Source organism: Salvelinus fontinalis, chromosome 36 (assembly GCF_029448725.1).
Source record: "Salvelinus fontinalis isolate EN_2023a chromosome 36, ASM2944872v1, whole genome shotgun sequence".
NCBI lineage: Eukaryota > Metazoa > Chordata > Actinopteri > Salmoniformes > Salmonidae > Salvelinus > Salvelinus fontinalis.
In genome coordinates, this window is record NC_074700.1 from 10,305,983 (window position 1) to 10,331,308 (window position 25,326).

General features: G+C 41.3%; 1 protein-coding gene across 50 annotated transcripts in view; it reads left to right on the forward strand.

Moving 5' to 3' along the window:
* The window catches only part of LOC129835195 (receptor-type tyrosine-protein phosphatase delta-like), a 678,254-nt gene that overhangs the window by 279,758 nt on the left and 373,170 nt on the right, over positions 1-25,326 (forward strand). For all 50 annotated transcript variants that reach the window (XM_055900635.1, XM_055900637.1, XM_055900636.1 and 47 more), the window contains exon 7: positions 21,939-21,983. The gene's annotated coding sequence lies outside the window, so the exon portion shown is untranslated. The remainder of the gene's footprint in view (positions 1-21,938; positions 21,984-25,326) is intronic.

Genomic DNA, 25,326 nt, shown 5'->3' on the forward strand with positions numbered 1-25,326 from the left:
AGCTGGTCATGGGTGCACCTCAGCCACGCTCAAGGTCATAAACGATATCGTAACCGCCATCGATAGGAAACAATACTGTGCAGCCGTATTCATTGACCTGGCCAAGGCTTTTGACTCTGTCAATCACCACATCCTCATTGGCAGACTCGACAGCCTTGGTTTCTCTAATGATTGCCTCGCCTGGTTCACCAACTACTTCTCTGATAGAGTTCAGTGTGTCAAATCGGAGGGTCTGTTGTCCGGGCCTCTGGCAGTCTCTATGGGGGTGCCACAGGGTTCAATTCTTGGACCGACTCTCTTCTCTGTTTACATCAATGATGTCGCTCTTGCTGCTGGTGATTCTCTGATCCACCTCTACGCAGACGACACTATTCTGTATACTTCTGGCCCTTCTTTTGACACTGTGTTAACAACCCTCCAGGCGAGCTTCAATGCCATACAACTCTCCTTCCGTGGCCTCCAACTGCTCTTAAATACAAGTAAAACCAAATGCATGCCCTTCAACCGATCGCTGCCTGCTCCGGCCCGCCTGTCCAACATCACTACTTTGGACGGCTCTGACTTAGAATATGTGGACAACTACAAATACCTAGGTGTCTGGTTAGACTGTAAACTCTCCTTCCAGACCCACATCAAACATCTCCAATCCAAAGTCAAATCTAGAATTGGCTTCCTATTCCGCAACAAAGCATCCTTTACTCATGCTGCCAAACATACCCTTGTAAAACTGACCATCCTACCAATCCTCGACTTCGGTGATGTCATTTACAAAATAGCCTCCAAAACCCTACTCAATAAATTGGATGCAGTCTATCACAGTGCCATCCGTTTTGTCACCAAAGCCCCATATACTACCCACCACTGCGACCTGTACACTCTCGTTGGCTGGCCCTCGCTTCATACTCGTCGCCAAACCCATTGGTTCCAGGTCATCTACAAGACCCTGCTAGGTAAAGTCCCCCCTTATCTCAGCTCGCTGGTCACCATAGCAGCACCTACCCGTAGCACGCGCTCCAGCAGGTATATCTCTCTAGTCACCCCCAAAACCAATTCTTCCTTTGGACGCCTCTCCTTCCAGTTCTCTGCTGCCAATGACTGGAACGAACTACAAAAATCTCTGAAACTGGAAACACCTATCTCCCTCACTAGCTTTAAGCACCAGCTGTCAGAGCAGCTCATAGATTACTGCACCTGTACATAACCCATCTACAATTTAGCCCAAACAACTACCTCTTTACCTACTGTATTTATTTATTAATTTATTTTGCTCCTTTGCACCCCATTATTTCTGTCTCTACTTTGCACTTTCTTCCAATGCAAACCAACCATTCCAGTGTTTTTTTTAGTTTTTATTTTACTTGCTGTGTTGTACTCACTTCGCCTCCATGGCCTTTTTATATTTTTATTTATTTATACATATATCTGTTTGCCTTCACCCCCCTTATCTCACCTCACTTGCTCACATTGTATATACTGTAGACTTATTTTTTTCACTGTATTATTGACTATATGTTTGTTTTTACTCCATGTGTAACTATGTGTTGTTGTATGTGTCGAACTGCTTTGCTTTATCTTGGCCAGGTCGCAATTGTAAATGAGAACGTGTTCTCAATTTGCCTACCTGGTTAAATAAAGGTTAAATAAATAAAATAAATAAATAATGGCCGGCTATCTAGGGAGTGCACGGGAAAGGGAGAATCTATCGGCACAAGCGGAACGCCCAACTCTCGGGCTAGTCCGCGATCCATAAAGTTCCCAGCTGCACCTGAATCGACTAGTGCCCTATGCTGGGAAGAGGGGAAAAAATCAAGGAAAAAAATTGAGACAAACATGTGACCGACAGGGGGTTCTGAGTGAGTTTGGTGCTGACTCACCTGGGGTGATCGAGAAGCGTTCCGCCTGACATCTCGACTCCCAGACAGACCCCCCCAGCACCGATCGGCCGTGTGTCCTCTCCGACCACAGCTGGTGCAGGGGAGGCCTCCTCCCCTAGGCGCGGCCCCTCCCAACTCCATCGGGATGGGAGCCGGGGCGCTGGGTGGTGGAACGCACAGGACCCTCTCCGAACGCCCGCGGGCAGCCAGCAGATTGTCCAGTCGGATGGACATGTCGATAAGCTCATCCAAAGACAGAGCGATGTCCCGACACGCTAGCTCCCTGCGGACGTCCTCCCGGAGACTACACCGGTAGTGGTCAATAAGGGCCCTGTCGTTCCACCCTGATCCCGCGGCCAAGGTCCGGAACTCCAGCGCGAAATCCTGTGCGCTCCTCCTCTCCTGCCTGAGATGGAATAGTCTCTCACCCGCCGCTCGGCCTTCTGGGGGGTGGTCAAACACGGCACGAAAACGACGGGTAAACTCCGGGTAGTGCTCCCTCGCTGAGTCCGGGCCATTCCAGACTGCGTTGGCCCACTCCAGAGCACGACCCGTTAGGCAGGAGACGAGGACACTCACCCTCTCCGCTCCCGAGGGAGTGGGGCGAACAGTGGCCAGGTATAGCTCCAGCTGGAGTAGGAACCCCTGGCACCCTGCCGCCGCTCCATCATAATCCCTCGGGAGCGTAAGACGGAGCGCGCTGGAGCTGGGGGATGGAGAGTCCTGAGGAAGGGGAGCCGAAGGTGGAGAGAGGAGCCCACTCCTCTCCCATCGCTCCATTCTCTCCATCATCTGGTCCATGGCTGATCCGATCCGATGGAGGACGGTGGTGTGGTGGAGAACCCGTTCCTCCATCGATGGGAGAGGGTTGGCTGCTGCTCCTGCTGACTCCATTTAGGGGTGCGGGATTCTGTAATGATCTGAGTGTCGGGAGGTGCGAAGTCAGACGCAGGAACAGCAGAGCTTCAATATGTTGAGTCTTTTAATACTCAACTTGAAAACACAATGTCCAACACGGACATACTGGGTGTCACACACAACGGTCCAACGACACGAATAAACGAACCCAGTCCACAATAATAATATCCACTCCCGAAATCCAAAAGCCACAATGAAACAATCCCGCACAAAGAAGCGTACGGGCTGGCTGACTAATAAAGCCACACTAATTAACAATTAACTGAACACAGGTGATACAAATAAACACATAAGGAGGGGGAGGAAAAAGAGTCAGTGGCAGCTAGTAGGCCGGTGACGACGACCGCCGAGCGCCACCCGAACGAGAAGGAGAGCCTGCCTCGGTTGAAGTCGTGACAGAAAAAGCTATTTCAGGTGTTTGAAAAATGCTACATTCTCCAAATGACCCATCCCCTCCATCCTCATGTACCTGGTGCCCCCTCTAAAATAATGTGTGTATGATGCCCCTGGACCTCAATAGGACCATTTTAAATCTACATCACTAGAAGCTGTGGAAGACCACCAGCAATGAACTGGCTGATCCCTGAATCTTTTTTTGTGTTCAAAGTGACTTTGAGATTCTTGTTTGTCATGAAAAGCCCTATATAAAATTAAAAGTGCTGTATAAAATACATATATTATTATTATTATACAGACTGATGCATAATGGGAAATATCTATCTCAGTGTCACAGGCCCTTTAGGTGAAACCTGTCCTCTGAAAGAAAGGGAAAGTTTCCCCTCAGCTGGCCTGATACAGTGACAGGGCTCACAGTCACTGAACACATTCAGGTAGGTATAAATATTGCAGGCGGAGAGCTTTTTGCTCCATGAATTATTACAAAGTCCAGTGGCTTTATGTAAGCTTCTGAGAGCTATCTTCCCCCTAGCTTTACTGTTCCACTCTGCACCAAACAGCGACTTGGGAACATTGAGGTATAAAGCCAGCATATAAACACAAACACACAAAGATATACACTTGGGGTAATAGACCGACAGACAGACAGGCAGGCAGACAGGCAGACAAGCAAACAGGCAGACAAGAAGACATACTGTACAGACAGGCAGGCAGACAAGCAGACGGACAGACAGATAGAAAAGCAGACATGCAGAGAAGCAGACATTCAGGCAGACATTCAGACAGGCAGACAAGCACAGACAGACAGGCAGGCAGACATGCAGAGAATCGGACGGACAGACAGACAAGCAGACAAGCAGACAGACATGCAGACAAACAGACAGACAGACAGGCAGGCATACAAGCAGACAGATAGACAGGCAACAAGCAGACAGGCAGACAAGAAGACATACAGGCAGGCAGACAGGCAGAGAATCAGACGGACAGACAGATAGGCAGACAAGCAGACAGACAAACAGACATACAGACAAGCAGGCATACAAGCAGACAGATCGACAGGCAACAAGCAGACATTCAGACAAGCAGACAGGCAGACAAGCAGACAAACAGGCATGCAAGCAGGCAGACAAGAGATAGGCAGACAGGCAGGTAGGCTGGCATGAACACACACTGTAGTTGTTTAGTTTTAAGACTAACAATATTGTCAACAACTTTAACTTTAGTAGAATCATGATTATGAAATCAGTGTCTAAAGACATCACCTAAAAACAAATCTTGCAGAGTTAGTTTTTTCCCAACACCATGTCCTATCCTCCTGTGGATTTGGAAGCGCTACATTATTGATGACATTACATGACATGGCTGACTGAGTTAACATTATTCCTGCTTTTTAAAATACTTTTGTTTTTCTCTGACTCCTTTTTGACAAAAAGATAGGGACAGTAGCTTTCTGAAAATGTAGTCAGGCATTTGTGTGTGTGTGTGTGTGCGTGTATTTGTGTGCCTGTGTGTGTCTGTTTTTGTATATCTGTGTGTTTGTGTCTCTGCAAGTGTATGTGTGTGTCAGTGTGTGTGGGCATTCATTTGTGCATGTGTGAATATGCACATGTACAGTATGTGTGTGTGTGTGTGCCCATGTGTGTTTCCTTGTTTATTGATGGAGGACACAGTGACATGGAAAATATGTTTACCAGAAGATTTTTCCCCAGTGTTGTTTGATGTGGGTTTTCATTCTGCATCTCAAAGCCAAAATAATAAACATCACTGAATTGGGGCCATATTCACAATGTGTCGTAGAGTATGAGTTCTGATCTAGGATCAGTTTTTCCTTTTAAATCATAATGAATAAGAGATGGGTCCTGATCCTAGATCAGCATTCTACTCTGATGTGCTTTGTGAATACAGGCCTTGGTGTCTTCTCTTTTCTATTTAACTGAATATCACATTATTATCAACTTAATGTGTACTATTTTGTATTACTGTGCAGGCTGCTGTGAAATAAAGATTTATTTGCCTAAATTATGAAGTAATGTTCAGTTTGAAGATGGCAACGGTAGGCAACAGTGCACATTTTATTTAGCTTGTATTGAAAAGGTCAACTTTTGTCAGTGCACTTTTATCAGGAATAGAAAACCAAGAATAATGTGTAAGCAGTAACATTTGACATGTTATTAGGCGTTAGTGTAAGGTATGAGTTGTTTCTGGTTATGTCACTGGAAGGTAAATCTCCTGGCCACAGTCTGGATACTAGGGATTGTCTTGAGTCAGTACTTCTGAAGAAGCCATGATTTGGTTGTTCACCAATAAATTGTATGTGCATCCCACAGCCCATCTTCATATGTTCCTGGCATTAGCTGTGTATTATGTGAAGCAATGAAGCATCTAAGTCTTATTCGATAAATCAGATTTTACTGATGTATTCAAAGAAGATCAAAATAAGCATCTAAATTGAAAATTACTTTATTTGGTACAGTGCACACTGAAATGAAAGACAGGTCAGTGGCTTCTGTGAATTAGCAAATAGCATAATCCCCTGCAGTTAATAATGTATTTTAAAAACTGCCTGTTGGAAAAGACAGATATGGTTTGGACAATGGATCAACACCGGTTTGTGTCAGATGGTGTTTTGTTCCAAGGTGAGTTTCTGACTTTGCTAGCTAAGTCTTCAATAGACAGGAAACAGTGACTGTAGAGCTTTGCGAGCTAAACCTTCAGTGGACAGGAAACAGTGACTGTAGAGCTTTGTGAATAATTTACAATAACACAAACCGAAGAAATTAATTATGATTGGTATAGAATAGTTATGTTTAGGAGCTTATCTTGATTACTTCTCAACTAATGCACTCTTCTAGAAAGAAGGATTATTAAATTAGCCAGTTAACTTTGATAAACAGCCACATCTAAGTCTGGTTGATTTAAGAAAGCTACATTTGTATATTGGTTGTTGTTGTTGAAGTGATTTCAAGCAATGTTTGATGGTTAACTGGCCATCTCATTGATCCACCTTTCTGGAACAGCCCGCAGCTACAAACCCATAGATTTTCATTCTATTTTTTCCAGACCAATTTGTCTTTGAATCAGTTGGGCTACTTAATTAATACAGCGTTGCAAAATGCTTTAATTTGTTATTAAGTCATGTTCCCCTATTAAGTATAACCCTGAGTATTTATGAGCATTACATATACAGTATATGAGAGGAGTTTTAGGTAAACTCGTTTAGCTAGAAGGCTCAATGGAAAGCATGAAAGCATGAGTGAAGGAGGAATTCCAGCCGAACGTTATTATTTGATGAGTTTAATTAAATCCCATAGTTTGTCTCAGGGCGATTCAGTGGGTTTGTGTGTTAAAGACTGATTCATTTTTCATGACGCATAACTGGAGTCATTAGTGAGTAGACTGCATGGCGGCTGAGGGCTCGCTGTCTCTCTGGCTTTTGAAATACAGATGTCTGATCTTTCACTTACCTAGTGCTCCACGTGGGCAGTCCATGGTACTCTGCATGAATTTGATGTGAAAATAGTGGCTGATGCAAGTGGCTAGACTCAGTTAACCATACAGTAGTATTTATAAAGCAGTGTTTTGATTGCTACTGTGTAGATACTGTCGTATGGATGTAAGATGTGGACTATAGGTGAAAATATTTTACAATGGATTCTGAAGTAATGACATTCATAGTGTATTTGTCTTCGCAAACTTTTTCAGTTAGCTTACGTACAGTACATGGTCACTACAATGTAAAATGCACATTTATGTATCTTCGGAAAGTATGTGTTACAGCCTGCAATTAAATTGCGATTTTTTTTGTCACTGGCCTACATACAATACCCCATAATGTCAAAGTGGAATTATGTTTTGGAAATTTTATAAATGTAATTAATAAATAAAAAACCTTTTATGGCAAGCCTAAATTCAGGAGTAAAATTATAATAAATTATAAATGTATTTATTAATACGTTGAAATACTAGTGTTTAATATGATTGTTTTATGACCACCTCATCTCTGTACCCCAAACATACAATTATCTGTAAGGTCCCTCAGTCGAGCAGTGAATTTCAAACACAGATTCAACAACAAAGACCAGGGAGGTTTTTCAATGCCTCGCAAAAAAGGGCACCTATTGGTAAATGAGTTAAAAAAAAGCAGACATTGAATATCCCTTTGAGCATGGTGAAGTTATTAATTGAACTTTGGATGGTGTATCAATATATCCAGTCACTACAAAGATACAGGCGTCCTTCCTAACTTAGTTGTCGGAGAAGAAGGAAACCACTCAGGCATTTCACCATGAGACCAATGGTAATTTTAAAACAGTTATATTGTCACGTTCCTGACCTGTTTTCCTTGTTTTTGTATGTGTTTAGTTGGTCAGGGCGTGAGTTGGGATGGGCATATGTTATGTTATATATGTTATATGTTATGTGTTTCTATGTTTAGGTTCATTGTCTATTGGCCTGATATGGTTCTCAATCAGGGACAGGTGTTTTACGTTTCCTCTGATTGAGAACCATATTAAGGTAGGTTGTTCACACTGTTTGTTTGTGGGTGATTTGTTCCTGTGTCTGTGTCTGTGGCACCACACGGGACTGTTTCGTTTTCATTCGTTTGGTTAGTCTGTTCCTGTTCGTGCGTTCTTCGTGTTTATGTAAGTTCACATGTTCAGGTCTGTCTACGTCGTTTTGTTGTTTTGTAATTTTCCAAGTGTTTTTCGTGTTCGTGTTCGTCTTTAAATAAATCATTATGGATTCAACCTACGCTGCATTTTGGTCTGATCCCTATCCTCCTCTTCAGACGAAGAGGAGGAGAGAAACCGTTACATATATAGTTGAATGGCTGTGATAGGAGAAAACTGAGGTTAGATCAACAACATTGTAGTTAGAAGCCTGTACAGAATAAAAATATTCCAAAACATGCATCCTGTTTGTAGCAAGGCACTAAAGTAATACTGCAAACATTTTGGCAAAGCAATTAACTTTTTGTCCTGAAAACAAAGTATTATGTTTGGGGCAAATCCAATAAAACATATTTCTCAGTACCACTCTCCATATTTTCCAGCATAGCGGTGGCTGTATCATGTTATGGGTGTGCTTGTAATCATTAAGGACTGGGGAGTCTTACCAGGATAAAAAATAAACGGAATGGAGCTAAGTGCAGGCAAAATCCTAGAGGAAAACCTGGTTCAGTCTGCTTTCCACCAGACACTGGGAGATGAATTCACCTTTCAGCAGGACAATAACCTAAAACACAAGGCCAAATCTACATTGGAGTTGTTTACCAAGAAGACAGTGAATGTTCATGAGTAGCCGAGTTACAGTTTTGACTTAAATCTGCTTGAAAGTCTATGGCAAGACCTGAAAATGGTTGTCAAGAAATTATCAACAACCAGTTTAAAATAATTTTGAAAAAAAGTATGGAAAGATGTTGCACAATCCAGGTGTGGAAAGCTCTTAGAGACTTACCCAGAAAGACTCACAGCTTTAACCTCTGCCAAAGATGATTCTACAAAATATTGACTACGGGATGTAAATTAAATATTTCGGTATTTTATTTTCAATAAATTAGCAAACATTTCTAAAAACCTGTTTTCACTTTGTCATCATGGAGTATTATGTGTAGATGGGTGACAGAAAAAAATAACACAGCAAAATGTGGAATAAGTCAAGCATGAATACTTTTTGAAGGCACTGTGCATTGCTCCTAAATGGATTTCCTATGCTACACCTATTATTGGCACAGCATAGTGTGATTAATAGTGGGAACAAGGCTCAATATGGATGTTGGCAGATTAACAACTAATTCCTCAACTCTCAATGAGGCAATTAATGAACATTCAGGTCATTACAAAACAATAACCCTCTTAAAAATCTCATGTTTACTCCAAAATGCATAAAACAAGGTTGGAAAGGTGAATATGGGTAACCACTCATTCCATTTCAGCACGTGCTGTGCTATCTTTGAAGATAAGCTAAGGTAGTACGTTTACTACACTGGTAAGTAAGGGCTGTACATTTTTACATCAGTAAATTACAATACATCCACATGGTGGTGCTGTTCCTCATTGAATAACCATCTAGGATCAATCTAGTGATGCCACCAGTTACGGAGGGGATTCAGATTGTAACCTTTCAAGGTACAGAGTTTTTCAAACTGTATATATATATATATATATATATATATATATATATATATATATATATATATATATATATATATATATATATATATATATATGTCTGTGGCGATACATACTGTACAATTTAGATCATTCCTTCATGGACTGAGAATCTTAGACCCAGTTGCAGAAGCTGTGTACTATAGATTGAAAAGCATTACTATATTTTCTATAAACATAATTAACAAACATATTAATACACAAATAATTCATAAATTATTAGTTTGCCTGCACCACAAACATTTTTGGGGGATATAATCTCTTTATCAGTTGTTTACCTAATGTATTTGATTTGCTTAAAATCTCACTGTCAAAGTGAGATTTCATATTTTGAAGAGATTAATGACAAATGGAGTAATAAAATAAGATAAAAAAATAATTCAATGAAATTGTTTAGGGAATTGTCTGGTTATTTAATCTTGGACAAATGAGATTTGGTTTTACAGACCCATTTTATTTATTTCAAGCACACTCAGGCCTATAAATACTATTGTGAATACACATTTGAAAGACAATTAGGATAAGCGTTATTCTATCTTGCATGAAGTGAAACGATGCAAATTATATATTGTTCAATACATATCCAGTAGATGGCAGTCAAGCAATGTAACATCTCTCTCTGCCATTGAAAGACCCCACTCCCCTTTAGCACTTTTAAAATATTCCTTTCCTACCCCTCTGCTGCAAGACAGTACCAGGTCTCTTACCTTAGACAACGTCTTCATCCCACCTTGTCCGGGAATGAAAAGTGACAGTGAGAATCAACTTTTATTTCATGCAGTAATGAAGTACAAAGCCTATTTGTACATGCAAAGCTCATACAAGATGAATGTTCTCCCAAAGGAAGTCCCCCCAAACCCACCCACCCCATCCTCCCTCCCTCCCTTAGTTTTTGTTGCTTTATTCTTTCCACCACCTCCTCCTCCACCTCCTCTCTATCGCTCCTCTCGTCTCAAGTCCGATAGCGTCACCCTCACCATCTGTCTGTACAGCGGCCCATGCCGTTGGCATTGTACTGTGTTAGGAGAGCGGGAGAGTCTCTGGAATGGCGCATCTTGAATCCCCCACTACCTCTCCTCCTTTCACATCGCCACCATCACCCGTGTTGTCTATAAAAAGCCTCCCCACTCCATTCCTCATTCTGTCCGTCACACAGACGGCTGGTGGCGCCTTAATTGGGGAGGACGGGCTCATAGCAATATAGCTGGAATGGCATTAATGGAAGGGTATCGACACATCACACACACGTTTTCCTTGTGGTGATACCATTCCATTCACTTTATTCCAGTCATTATTATGAGCCTTCCTCCCCTCACCAGCTTCCTGAGGTCCATCAACGGCATGCATTATTTCAGCCCATATCCCGGCTTGTTCATCTGATGCAATGGAAAGACAATATTCTTCTCATTCGGAAATAACGCCTCGTATTTCTTTGCCCCAAAATAGAACCAGCGAGTCGTGTAGAAGGTAGATGATTAGATAAAAGAGGATTTGATTAAGTTGCCTTCTGTTTCATAGTTTTAATGTCATTGATGTTACTGTTTTGAGGATGCACTTGAAACAAAGCTGTACAAATGTCTGCATTTGTTCTTCAACCATGGTGTATCCAACTCAACAGTATGATATACTGTATACCTGAGCTTATCACAGACACCTTCCACGTGACGAGTGCCAGAAGAGTCATGCGTGGTTCATGAAAATACAGTACATGCATGCTTGTGCACATGTGCATCCGTGTGTTCAAGTGTGATGTGTGTTTGGGGTTGTGTATTCTGTTTACGTGTGAGTGGTTGTCTGTGTCTTGCGGGTGAATATGCAGTCTCTATTGAAGACATCCAAGCCATCATTTGACGTGTCAGTTCTCTTGACTGTAAAGGCCTATTTTCTCTGTCTTCTCCAACATGCATCTCTCCTTCGCCTGCACTGATCTAAAAACATAGCTGGAGGGAATACGTTGAACGCCTCATATTGGCTCCCTTAGGAAGGAAGACATGGAGAGGAAGCCTCATGACTGTTGCATTCCTCTGATTCTGAATTGGAACATTCCATTCATTCATTCCTCACTAAACAATGTTGCCGTCATCCCTTGATTGATTGATTCGATGAAGCTGTCAATCATCCATGAATGCCATTATCTCATTTTCCATGTACTTTCATGGATTCTTTGTATCGCCAGACTTGCCTGCAACACATAAATCAACAGTCCAATCTACATGTTGGTATGTTGGTATCCCTGGTGAAAGCAGAGTAGATGAAAGGAACGTCATTTTATTTTCTCACATTGGAATGTTATTTTTCATATGAAGGAGAAGTAATTACATTTTTCAGCCAAGGATGAGGCCCCGCTAAGAACTCCATCTTTCTGGAAAAATAATCGAAACAAAACTGCATAACCCCCACTCTTCCTCCGCAGACGCCGAGTGCTTTTAAAATGCTGCCTGTATTCAAACAGTGATAAGCGAGGGAAGCTATCTACAGGGGGTTTGGAATCCACATATAAATATTGTTGTGTGTGTTTCTAAAACAGATTTATGTGGCCTATCATTCAAGAGGCCTAGAACTGTGGGTAAATGCAGGCTAATATGAAATGTTGTATAGAATATTGTATGGATGAGGGGGTGAGAAAGGTGTTATTGGTTTGCCCAAAGGCTTATCAACCATGGTCAAAGTCCTTTTGAATGTTGCATTCAAAAGGACGTGTCATAAATGTAGGAGTAAAAAAACAAAAGAAGCTACCTTGGAAATGCATCTATAGCCTTGGTAAAACGGCAAAAATGACTATGGCTTTCTTAGTAGCCGCCTTCCAACTATTTTCTGTGAGTTTAGGGGAAAAAAATGACTGTACATAATAATGCCCATTTTCTCAGATACTGTTATAAATGGATGACCTATGTAAATGATGGTTTATATATCATACATTTCGCAAATGATACATCAGGAAGAGGATCCCACACTACTATGTCAAGAAAGTCAAGGTTTCACAATGGAGACCTACTGTGATCACACTTACCTTATTTGTCCTAATAATGCTGTTTGGAATCTCATCTTCACTACCAGTAGGCCTCATAGTGGTTGAGTAGGGACAATTGGGTTGGGTGATAGGAGACAGGCACCCCTGGCGCCGTGCTATTACCATGTCCACACTTGTAAATCAAGCTCATTGAGACCTTAATGGTGATGATTATGACAGCCCAATCACTGGGGAGTGGGGGAGATTTGAGTTATGGGTTTGGGGAGGATGCCCAGAACTAAAGAGAACTGGAAATTGTGAAAGAGCACACGTTACCCCAGATGGACACTAATGCTGCGGCTGGCCCTGGTGCCTCTGAAGTAAACGAGGACCATTAGCTCCACAAAGTCAATGTAGTATTCATATCTAATATCCTGGTGTTTACTTTCCATTATCATGTTATGTTTTGTTGGAGAGATAGTTCAACTGTATTTTGTAGTGTATTGTTCTACATTCCAAGCAATCGCACATCAACCATGCATTGACATTTAGGAAGCATAAAGTAACTTCTAAACATAGCACAACTTGACTTGAACGCCAGGTGATGTGTCAGTTCAAGCTAAATGATTTGGTGTGTGTGTACGAGGGAGCATGCATGTGCATATATACTTGTTTGCAAACCTGCTGGGCAGATAATCCCTGTCACCTACTGAAGGCCACTGGCCCCAGATCAGTGGTGTAGTTTCTCAAGTACCTTCCGAGATTAAACCGGGACCTCACCTTTTTCTCCACCTGTCCACTGCAGGTCCCCTCAGAAACCTTTGAGAAGGGTTTAATTTCACTAGATTAATAGAGTCCTATGAGAATCCCTGACCTACTTCGGGTGTCCTACCTTCGGGCTCTTCTCAAACCCCACAGGGGTCTCATTACTCCATGTTATGAAGGAGGGATGAAGCTGAGGGATGTCTTAGACATACTTTGATAGCCACTGACTGAGAGTTTAAGTAATCCACCTGCCCGCTTTAATGCTGTTGAATAGCACTGACCCATGCACAAATTAGCTGAGTTATTTAGGCCTTGTCCACTCTGCTCTCAACTTATACTACTCAAATTCACATCTGTTTTCACTTATTTTCAAAATTAGGTATGCTAATATCCCACTTTACTCACTTAAATTGTACATAAGAAAAACAAATAAAAATATAAATTACATTCTAAATTTGTTGATTTGATAACACATATACAGGATAGACTGCTATAATGCTTTATGGCTAAATTAATATAGTGATATTATCAACAACAACAGTTGTGCATCACTGTAACTCGTAGAGCACAGATCATATGAAGAGATCCACACATTTATATTCAGATTAGAGTAGGCCTATATGCCATACTTTGCGTTTAGGGCTGAGGGATGATGCAGTGCCATTGATCGCCAACCATATAATCAGCCACAAAGCCTGACAAGTGTATTGCCAGATATTTCAGAGATGCAGACAGCAACATCCTGCTACAGGTCATAAACCCTCACCTTCACTGCTTGATGTTTCTCTCTGTTTGGCCCTGTCCAATATTCATGCAAATAACAATGCTTTTTTTGGGTGACATGTTTATGGTTATCTCGCCGCACGCCCCTAAATGTGCTGATGTTACAAAGCTAATGGATTCAAAGGTAACCTATGGCTCGGGTCCTGTCCAGCCCCCTTCCCCCAGTCACTTGTGTATGCATTGAGCTGATAAGTAGTGCGATTCATTTTCCCCATGGCGGAGCACAGTAAAAAACTGGGGAGTAATAATTGCTTCCGGCCGAGACGAGGAAGGCTAAATATGCTTGATTGCCTCCTAAGCCTCAATGCCGTGTAATGAAATATGGTTGTATCTCGGACAGGAAACTGTGCCGATAGCTTTCTTGTCACTTTTTCTGCTATTCGTTTTTGGGTCTTTTTTTATTACATTTTGTACTCCCTCAGCAAACGCAACATCTGTGTCATATTGTGGCATAGAATCCATCAAAGCGTAATTTATTTTCAATGAACGTTATCTTTGTGATAATGTTATAATTACACGACCAAATCGGGTCCTAATGATGTATTCCTGGCCACATCAAAATGGCCTTCCCCATATATTCCCCTGTTCTACATTTTAATTTGTGTGTTCATTAGTATGGACAGGATGTATCAGGGGAACATACTGTAGATAAGGGGAACTCGGCAAACCACACTATTGTTTCAGGCAGGATTTGAGGGCAGACTCCACCACCCACTTTTACTTGCATAACCACTTTTTTCCGTCCTCTGTTTACTTGTAAAATGTTTTTAATCTAAATGAAAGCAGGGGTTTATGCAAAGAGAGACATCTGAGCATGTTCAGGTTGACTTCTCAGCTATGACAAACATTCACATACTAGATATGATTAATCCAATGTTCATTTAAATCCTGCGCAAATTAAAATAATAACTGCACCCACAAATTTCACATCAGTGGTCTTGCCATGGCAACTCATGTCCGCACGGTTTCCACAGTTTGAGGAGGTCCTTCCTTCTCATACTATTATACCCACTGCCATCACAACTTCTTAAAGGTTAACTGCTCGTTAGAACCAACTACTCTGGTTTTAAACATCCTATGCGTCAGCGACATGTTTAAGAGTCAGAAACCTGCATTCTAGTGTCATAATTGACTACAAAGTAGTGTAGTGTCTCATGAGTTTGTCACAATTTACTGAAGGGTTGGATATGGATTCCTTACATGCCCACTTTTTCCAATAATTCCCAGAGACAACACGTTGTGGTCTGCCCCCAGCTGCCGTGTGAAAATGTTTTGTCAAGTCTGCGTATGGGTGCAACTCACGCACATTTCGCTCGGCAAATAGGAGTGAAAATTCACTTTCATAAAGTTGGTGCAAACTTCCAATGCATTTCAACAATATTACCAGATTGCCAACAACCTTTTTATGTCTCTATTTGGTTTGGTCAGGGTGTGATTTGGGGTGGGCATTCTATGTTTTGTTTTTCTATGATTTTGTATTTCTATGTTTTGGCCGGGTATGGTTCTCAATCAGGGACAGCTGTCTATCGTTGTCTCTGATTGGGAACCATACTTAGGTAGCCCTTTTCCCTCCTTTCTTTGTGGGAAGTTGTCTTCGTTTGTGGCACTATAGCCTTAAGCTTCACGGTCGTTTTGTATTGTTTATTGTTTTTGTCAGCGTCATCCTAATAAAAAGGAATATGTACACTCACCACGCTGCGCTTTGGTCTACTTCATTCAACGGCCGTGACACATGCGTCACTCGAAACACGCCCCTGTCAACCCGCAATGCTTCTTGACACACTGGTAGCATACACGGGAAGCAAGGCACACAGAAGAAACACCGTCCATCTGGCGACCGTGTCAGCGTGCATACGCCGGCCCGCCACAGGAGTCGCTAGAGCGCGATGGGACCAGGACATCCTGGCCGGCCAAACCCTCCCCTAACCCGAACGACGCTGGGCCAATTGTGCACCGCCTCATGGGTCTCCCGGTCGCGGCCGGGTGCGACACAGTCTGGGATCAAACCCGTATCTGTAGTGACACCTCTAGCACTGCGATGCAGTGCCTTAGACCGCTGCCCACTTGGGAGGCCCTCCCTTGTGAATTAGCTGTGAATCTGGATCTCTGATTGGCTATGTTCAACCTTGTATTTACTGTTGGATTCCTAGTGGTTAGAGTGTTGGACTAGTGACCGAAAGGTTGCAAGATTGAATCCCCGAGCTGACAAGGTAAACATCTGTCGTTCTGCCCCTGAACAAGGCAGTTAACCCACTGTTCCTAGGCCATCCTTGAAAATAAGAATTTGTTCTTAACTGACTTGCTAAGTTAAATAAAGGTCAAAAATCAAATGAAAAAATGTATGGTGAGAGTCTTTCTCCCTCTGTTATATATGAGCTGGGTTGGATATAGGAGCCAAAGTCGGGCTCCTTCACGGCCGGTATCTGTAAGTAGAGCTGATCTACGTTGCCATGACCATCAGGCGTTGCCAAACACCTCAGAAGGGTCAAAAGGTCATTAATAATAAGACAGTACGTCATAAGTGTTTACTAATATCACCCTTTCAATACATGTGTTACTCATCAACTCTTCCTTGTATTTCTACAGATGGGCAGAACAGATGCCTTTGAAATGGTATTCTCTGACCAAAAGACAGGTTGATACCGATGTCTGAATAACTTCCTCTCAGCATTAAAATTAAACAAGACACATTTATTACCTTTTATCATTTATTTTTTATTATTGACTCGAATGGGGGCTGGGACCCTGCGTATTCTCAAACATATCGTATCATTCCTGTCTTACGGGACATCATACAGGAAGGTATAATATTTGCACATTGTTATATTATCAGAACACTGCTTCTACAGTATTATGTGGAGTATGGTTAATTCTACATGGAACTGTTACACTTGAAATGTATCAAAACACTTTGTTTAGAATATCTACATATATTTAGCAAATACACTCTTCTCATATGAATTACTCTGTAGGCTACAGAGTGTCATGAGAAGAGTGCCATCCTCCTGCATCTCACATCTGCCTGTAGTTATTGGACTCTTCATGCTGGACCCATGGGTTGAGTCAAACTCTGTCATATCCAGGATGGACTTTCATTTACTACACCCTTCCTGCCACCTGACTGCACCTGTCCATAACCTTTAATACAGTGCCTTCAGAAAGTATTCATACCCCTTGACTTATTCCACATTTTGTTGTGTTACAGCCTGAATTCAAAATGGATTATTTTGTAATTTTTTTGTGCCATCTACACACAATACCCCATTATGACAAATTTAAAATGTATTGAAATTGAAATACAGAAATATGTAATTTACATAAGTATTCACACCCCTTTGCTATGCCACTCCAAATTGAGCTCAGGTGCATCCAATTTCCTTTGATCATCATCCTTGAGATGTCACTTCAACTTGATTGGAGTCCAATTGTGGCCAATTCAATTGTTTGGACAGGATTTAGAAAGAAACACACATGTTTATACACTGAGTGCACAAAACACGAAGAACACCTTCCTAATATTGAGTTGTACCCTCTTTTGCCCTCAGAACAGCTTCAATTAATTGGGGTATGGGCTTATTTTACAAAGTATTGACTCAGGGGTGTGAATACTTACAGTTGAAGTTGGAAGTTTACATACACTTAGGTTGGAGTCATTAAAACTCATTTTTCAACCGCTCCACAAATTTCTTGTTAACAAACTATGGTTTTGGCAAGTTGGTTAGGACATCTACTTTGTGCATGACACAAGTAATTTTCCCCCCCCAAAATTTACAGACAGATTATTTCACTTAGAATTCACTGTATCACAATTCCAGTGGGTCAGAAGTTTACATACACTAAGTTGACTGTGCCTTTAAACAGCTTGGGAAATTCCAGAAAATTATGTCATGGCTTTAGAAGCTTCTGATAGGCTAATTGACATAATTTGAGTCAATTGGAGGTAACTGTGGATGTATTTCAAGGCCTACCTTCAAACCTTTGCTTGACATAATGGGAAAATCAAAAGAAATCAGCCAAACAATAGTACACAAGTATAAACACAATGGGACCACACAGCCGTCATACCACTCAGGAAGGAGACGCGTTCTGTCTCCTAGAGATGAACGTACTTTGGTGCTAAAAGTGCAAATCAATCCCAGAACAACAGCAAAGGACCTTGTGAAGATGCTGGAGGAAACAGGTACAAAAGTATCTATATCCACTGTAAAACGAGTCCTATAGCGACATAACCTGAAAGGCCGCTCAGCAAGGAAGAAGCCACTGCTCCAAAACCACCATAAAAAAGACAGACTACGGTTTGCAACTGACATGGGTACAAAGATCGTACTTTTTAGAGAAATGTATTCTGGTCTGATGAAACAAAAAATAGAACTGTTTGGCCATAATGACCATTGTTATGTTTGGAGGAAAAAGGGGAAGGCTTGCAAGCTGAAGAACACCATCCCAAACGAAAAGCATGGGGGTGGCAGCATTGTGTTTTTGGGGTGCTTTGCTGCAGGAGGGACTGGTGCACTTCACAAAATAGATGGCATCATGAGAAGGGCAATTATGTGGATATATTGAAGCAACATCTCAAGACATCAGTCAGGAAGTTGGGCCTTCCAAATAAACAATGACCCCAATCATACTTCCAAAGTTGTGGAAAAATGGCTTAAGGACAACAAAGTCAATGTATTGGAGTGCCCATCACAAAGCCCTGACCTCAATCCTATAGAAAATTTGTGGGCAGAACTGAAAAAGTGTGTGTGAGCAAGGAGGCCTACAAACCTGACTCAGTTACACCAGCTCTGTCAGGGGGAATGGGCCAAAATTCACCCGACTTATTGTGGGAAACTTGTGGAAGGCTAGCCGGAACGTTTGTCCCAAGTTTAACAATTTAAAGGCAATGCTATCAAATACTATTTGAGTGTATGTAAACCTCTGACCCACTGGGAATGTGATAAAAGAAATACAAGTTGAAATAAATAATTCTCTCTACTATTATTCTGACATTTCACATTCTTAAAATAAAGTGGTGATCTTAACTGACCTATGACAGGGAATTTTTACAAGGATTAAATGTCAGGAATTGTGAGAAACTGAGTTTAACCTTTAGCGGAGACCCCCCCCCCCCCCCCAACATTCCGCTGAAAAGGCAGCGCGCGAAATTGAAAAATATTTTTTTGAAATATTTAACTTTCACACATTAACAAGTCCAATAGAGCAAATTAAAGATAAACATCTTGTGAATCCAGCCAACATGTCCGATTTTTTAAATGTTTTACAGCGAAAACACAACATATATTTATGTTAGCTCACCACCAAATCCCCAAAACACACAGCCATCCCAGCAAAGATAGCTTTCACAAAACCCAGAAATAGAGATAAAACCTTTGAATATCTTCATCAGATGACACTCATATGACATCATGTTACACAATACATTTACGTTTCGTTCGATAATGTGCATATTTATAGCCACAAATCTTGGTTTACATTGGCGCCATGTTCAGAAATGGCTCCAAAATATCCAGAGACATTTTGGAGAGCCACATCATCTAACATAAATACTCATCATAAACTTTGATGGAGGATACATGTTTTACATATTATTAAAGATACACTTGTTCTTAATGCAACCGCTGTGTCAGATAAAAAAAAAACCTTAGTAAAAAGCACACCATGCAATAATCTGAGACGGCTCTCAAATATAAATAACATTTCTCCGCCATGTTGGAGTCAACAGAAATACGAAATTACATCATATATATTCCCTTACCTTTGAATATCTTCATCAGAATGCAATGCCAGGAATCCTATTTCCACAATAAATCGTTTTTTTTGTTCGACAATGTCCATTACTTATGTCATAGTAGCAACTTTATCTAGCATGTGGTAGTACACGTGTCCAAACACCGGCTCATTGAAGGCAAACGTCGGATGAAAACTTAAAAAAGTTATATTACAACTCGAATAAACTGGTCAAAATTAGTAGAGAATCAATCTTTAGGATGTTGTTATCATATATATCCAATAACGTCCCAACCGGAGCATTTCTTCATGTCTGTATAACTCATTGCACACATGGACATCACATGGCTAGCGTGCGTGGCCAGGAACTGGAACTCTGCCAGACCAGTCACTCAAATAGCTCCCATCCAGCCCCACGTCACACTAGAGGCTTCATTCCACGTTCTACTGACTGTTGACATCTAGTGGAAGGTGTATAAAGTGCAAAGAGATCCAGAAATTACAGAGATTTGAATAGGCGATGACTTTCACATCGACCCATTTCAGAATGTTCACTTCCTGTTTGGAAGTTTGCCTGCCAAATGAGTTATGTTATACTCACAGACATAATTCAAACGGTTTTAGAAACTTCAGAGTGTTTTCTATCCAATAGTAATAATAATATGCATATATTATCATCTGGGACAGAGTAAGAGGCCGTTCAATTTGGGCACCAAATCATCCAAAAGTGAAAATTCTGCCCCCTATCCCAAACAGGTTTTAAATGTATTTGGCTAAGGTGTATGTAAACTTCTGACTTCAACTGTATATCATGGATGGGACTTTATCACCCACTGGAGAAATGAAGACAGAACCTTACCCAGAGAGCTGTGCATGTCAATGTTTGGTTAGACAACCAACTCCTTATATTTGGCAGAATACACAAATGCCTTTCTGGTTAGACATCTGAAGTTGTACTCTAAACACAACTTATTTGTATGTTTAGGCATATTGTCACTATAAGCACATCAATATGATATATACAGCATAAAATGTTCTGTCTTTGTAACACAAACACACTCATCCATTTTTTTTGTTGATAAATGTATCTGCACTCATGCTGGGAGATGTTGGTGCAATGTACATATGTAGCCTACGCCTGTTGTAGGGATACTAGTAGTTTTAGGATTTGTCCCCCGGGAAAGATCTAACATTGGACATAAGGAGAGACGAGACAAAACTAGCAAGTTATGGAATATTGTGTTGTAGGACAGCTGATCGTGTTGTAGGACAGTTCACAGTTGATACCATTTCCACAGTGACATGACGTGATGAAACGTTGAAACTAAGTTGCCAAATGCTTTCATAGCCAGATGTTGTAGAACAAGTGTCTTATGAAACACATTCTAAAGACTGGCTTTTGCTATCTTGCCATAACTGATTTGACACAGAAATATCAGCTGGATAGGATAGCATGCTGCAGCTATCACCAAGCCTTGCTAGCTAAATGCTGTCAGTTTGGCTTAACACAAGGGCAGCGAAGTCTTTAGCCTACGCATAGAACTGAAATAGTTGACCATCTTGAGATGGCGAGTCAGTCGGGAGGGAACAAGTCCTCAACTTCAAAACTCAGTTTTCTCCATAGCTTAGCTTACCTCACTGTACTCACTACTTCCCTTGTTTGTTGTGATTGAATGGCAAAGACACATCCAAGAAATACACACATCAAACCACACCCCCAAGACAACTCATGTTTGCCTTCAGTCATGACCACTAGTATTTCTTAATGAACATTGATGAAAAACAAGGCCAAATCAGGGACCTTGAAGCATGACGACTGAAATTAGGGTGCATCCAATTTGGCAATTTTTATTTAATTTTTAGCACTGGATAATTTTGTCGAAACAACCTAAAGCACATTTCTCCCATTTGGTTCAATAAGCAGCTAATATTTACAAGAATATCAGTCCACAGGCTTGTATGGGCACCGTATCATTTAGCAGGAAATAGCCTGAGCAAATCTTCCCAGCACAGTAAATAATCAACCCCACAAGTGAAATTTGTTGTGCTGCTTTAAGGAGAACGTAATTACATACTGTATGTTTTCATTATAGGCCACAAAGCCAATCAATATTTCTGCTAAGTCATTTTTAGGATTGTGCATGAAATTTGTTTGTTACCCGCCAAGCGAGAGTTTGGCACCCAAATGGTACAAGTGATAAAATGTTGTTTTGTTGTTACATAATGGTTAATTCTATAAACAAATCAACTTTGAAATATGATGATACGCTTTATTAATATTCTGTGACAAGATGTCATGTTGCGGTTATATCATTAATATTTGTTCTTTTTTTCTCTCTCCTGTCGTTCCAGTTCTCTTTCCTGAGACGACAACCACAGGATGAGGCTTGAGAGGAGGTACGATTTTGAGATGGATGTGGTGTGTTGAAATGTGATTGCCAATTTGGAGCCATTATGTCCATGCGTTGAGTGCCAGAACTGCCTGGATGGGTTAACAAGGCTGACACTGGTCCCACACAATCAACCAGTGTGGACAATAGATTTGCCACAATGGGTATAACAACACAAGTTGTTAATTACCATTTCAATTAGTCCCTGAATTGGGATTAATTCTATTTCAAAAGCAGTCATTTCAGATAATGTTCTGTGTCTGAATTGAAAACAAGCGTAAAATAGTCCATACTGAAAGCAATTTTAAATCAATCTCTTACATAGAAACGGACTCAACCACAAATCAGATGGCTCGGCTCAGGTCATTGTTCTACCATCTCTCCCTTGGTTAGTGGAGAGAAAAGGCTGGATCTGGCAAGCCCAACCTTTTAGAGAGAGGGAGACTGACTGGCTCTGATGAGGCCAGACTGGCCTTGTGCTGTGTGCCTGGCTTCAGAAGCCTGATTGATAGATCGTGATGAGACTGTCACAGAGGAGGCAGACTAGGAGAGATAGACTGGATAAGGATGCAGCTGGTGAGGAGGATGTATTTGCAACACATGGAGAATGAAGTAGGGAAATTAAGTGACCGGCTGGATTGCGTGGTGGACTTGTGAAGAATTAGGTGTGCAGCAGGGATGCATGTTAAGGCCACACATGTTTAGGACATTTTGAATTAACACTGGCAGCGAAGTTGGTTCATTATGTTGCAATTTATTGTTAAGATTGTTCCAAAGCTTTGTTAATGGTTTACTAAATCCTTGTTGAAAATAACAATATATGAATTGCTATGTACCGGAGTGCCAAGTCTAGGACCAAAAGGCTCCTTAACAGCTTCTATCCCAAGCCATAAGACTGCTGATCAATTAACCACATTTACATTTTTTACTTTAGTTTACTTGGTAAATATTTTCTTAACTCTATTTTTTGAACTGCATTGTTGGTTAAGGGCTTGTAAGTAAGCTTTTCACGGTAATGTCTACATCTATAGTATTCAGCGCATGTGACAAATTAAATTTGATTTGAAAAACATTACAACACTATAACTTTGTGTAACAAAGCTACGTAAAAATAGCTGGTTGTCTAAAATTGCAAAATGTTTTAATTGCCTTTATAAATTGCTGTCTAAACATCTGCTTTGGATATCATGTTAGTGCGTATTGTGGACACATGGTACATTAGCAGGGCAACTAGTGTTGTGCTGAATATTTGTACTGGGATGTCCACTGTTAGTGATTTCAAACTCAATAAAGGCCCCATGTTTTACTTTTATTTTAGCCTGCGAACGGAAGGCTGACTCACTAGAACGCCAAATGTATTATTAGTCTCTCACATATGTGTAGGGAAGCCGAGACAGTGCGAGGGAGAATGAGAGAGAATGTAGCAGTGTGTGCTCGTGAGCAACTGAGATAGAGTGAGAAGGAGGGAGAGAGCATGGCGCAAGCCAGTAAGACAGCAATGGAGAGAGAGGGGGAGCTCTAGTAGCACTACCGGGTCGAGGAGTGGCCCCTAAGCTCTTATCTCCCACCTGCCAAGCCCTGACCGTGGGCCCTGGCCCCGGCTTCTACTCCCTCCTGGTGTGACTCCCCGTTAGCCCCACTAAGCAAGGCACCCAGGTGAAATGAGCAATTCCCATTCAGAGGCGGAGTCACCTCGGAGACTCACCCAGTGAAATGGTTGCTCACTTTGGCTGATCAATGTACTCTCTCCCCTGTGCACTGCCGCAGAGTGATAGCCAGCAAAAAAGGGGAAGGGTAAGAAAGAGAGAGAGAGAGAAATGTTAGCAGAGCATTTAATGATATTTGCCACGGTCTCTCTGACTGAGCACTGTCGAAGGGAGATGGTGCGCTTTGCATAAACTCAAAGCACACGCAATATTGCTGTCGTCGCTGTGAAAGTGGCTGCGCCAGCCCCGCCGGATATGAGAATATTTCAGCAGGCTGCACTGAAATGTCTTCCAATATGAATGATATTAACGATAATCACTTTGAATTACTGGTGTGTATCTAAAAACATTCCCGAATGACTCAACATTGCGGAGGCTCGTGTGACTAGCATTTACACTATTATAAAGATGTACTTTATAATACCAAACATTGCTGATAGATAGAATCGAGTGACAGAGTACTCATAATACACACACTGAGTATTATGACTGATGTAAACCTACCTCTGTGACTGGATGTGCTTCCATCACTGTAGCAGTAATTGATACCAAAACGGCAGCTGTTTCTACAAACCATAATACCTTACTTTAACATTGTCCACTATTTCAGTCTCCTTTAGTGATGGTGATATGTACTGTATATACATCTAGCTCTAAAAACATTGGAACAGTGACACATTTTTTGTTGTTTTGGCTCTGTACTCCAGCACATTGGATTCGAAATGAAGTGCAGATGATCAGTTTTAAGTTGATGGTACTTTGTTTAGAAATTACAGCACTTTTTGTACATAGTCCTCCCATTTTAGGAGACCAAAAGTATTGGGACAAATTCACTTGTGTGTAGAAAGGTTTATATTAAAGTTTAGTTCAAAAGTTGAGTGAACTGTACCGTAGAAAGACGAATAGATTATCTGACGGTTCTTTGCAACATATTGATCTGTTTCCCTTTTATGGCCTTTTGGATGATGTAGTTCCTACTAGAATGTTGTGTGCTGTAAGTGATGCTGTAAGTTAGCCACTATTTTTGTACAAACTACACTAGTTGATGGAAGTAAACATTTCATGAGACTGGTCTTGGATCAGTTTAAGAGAGGGACGATGCAAACAATTCCCATGTTTGTAGCATGCTTAAAGAAGGACTCATCTTGTCACATTTGTTTGAACTCCCACGGTCAGATTGTCAACTGATGATAACAAACTGACATACTCAGAGGTCCCTGATAGCTGAAGTCTTTTTATTTAGGAAACAATTACCTGGTCCAAAAACAATCCCTAACCTCTACGCCCTATATGCACATGTACATATCACACTGGAAATAATATAGCATTAACTCTCCCTTGCCCTTTGATAGGCTAATCAGAGGTGGAATTTGTTTATACCTTTCTAGTCCTTTCAGATGTACAGTAGAGTCTAATCTAGGGTGTAGGGTCTTATTGAGGTTGTCTGGATGTGACCCATTGTTCATGATGACACAGGCCTACTCAACCAACATCGCCTCAACTAACGTCATAGGCCCCAATTCTGAGAAACAGCTTATTTTCTGTATCCGTCTTTCTTAGCTTGGCTATGTCATTCCCACAAAAAAAACAACTTGGCTTCAAAGTGGCCCCTGTTGAATACTGTACCATCCTAAGAAGACGTGT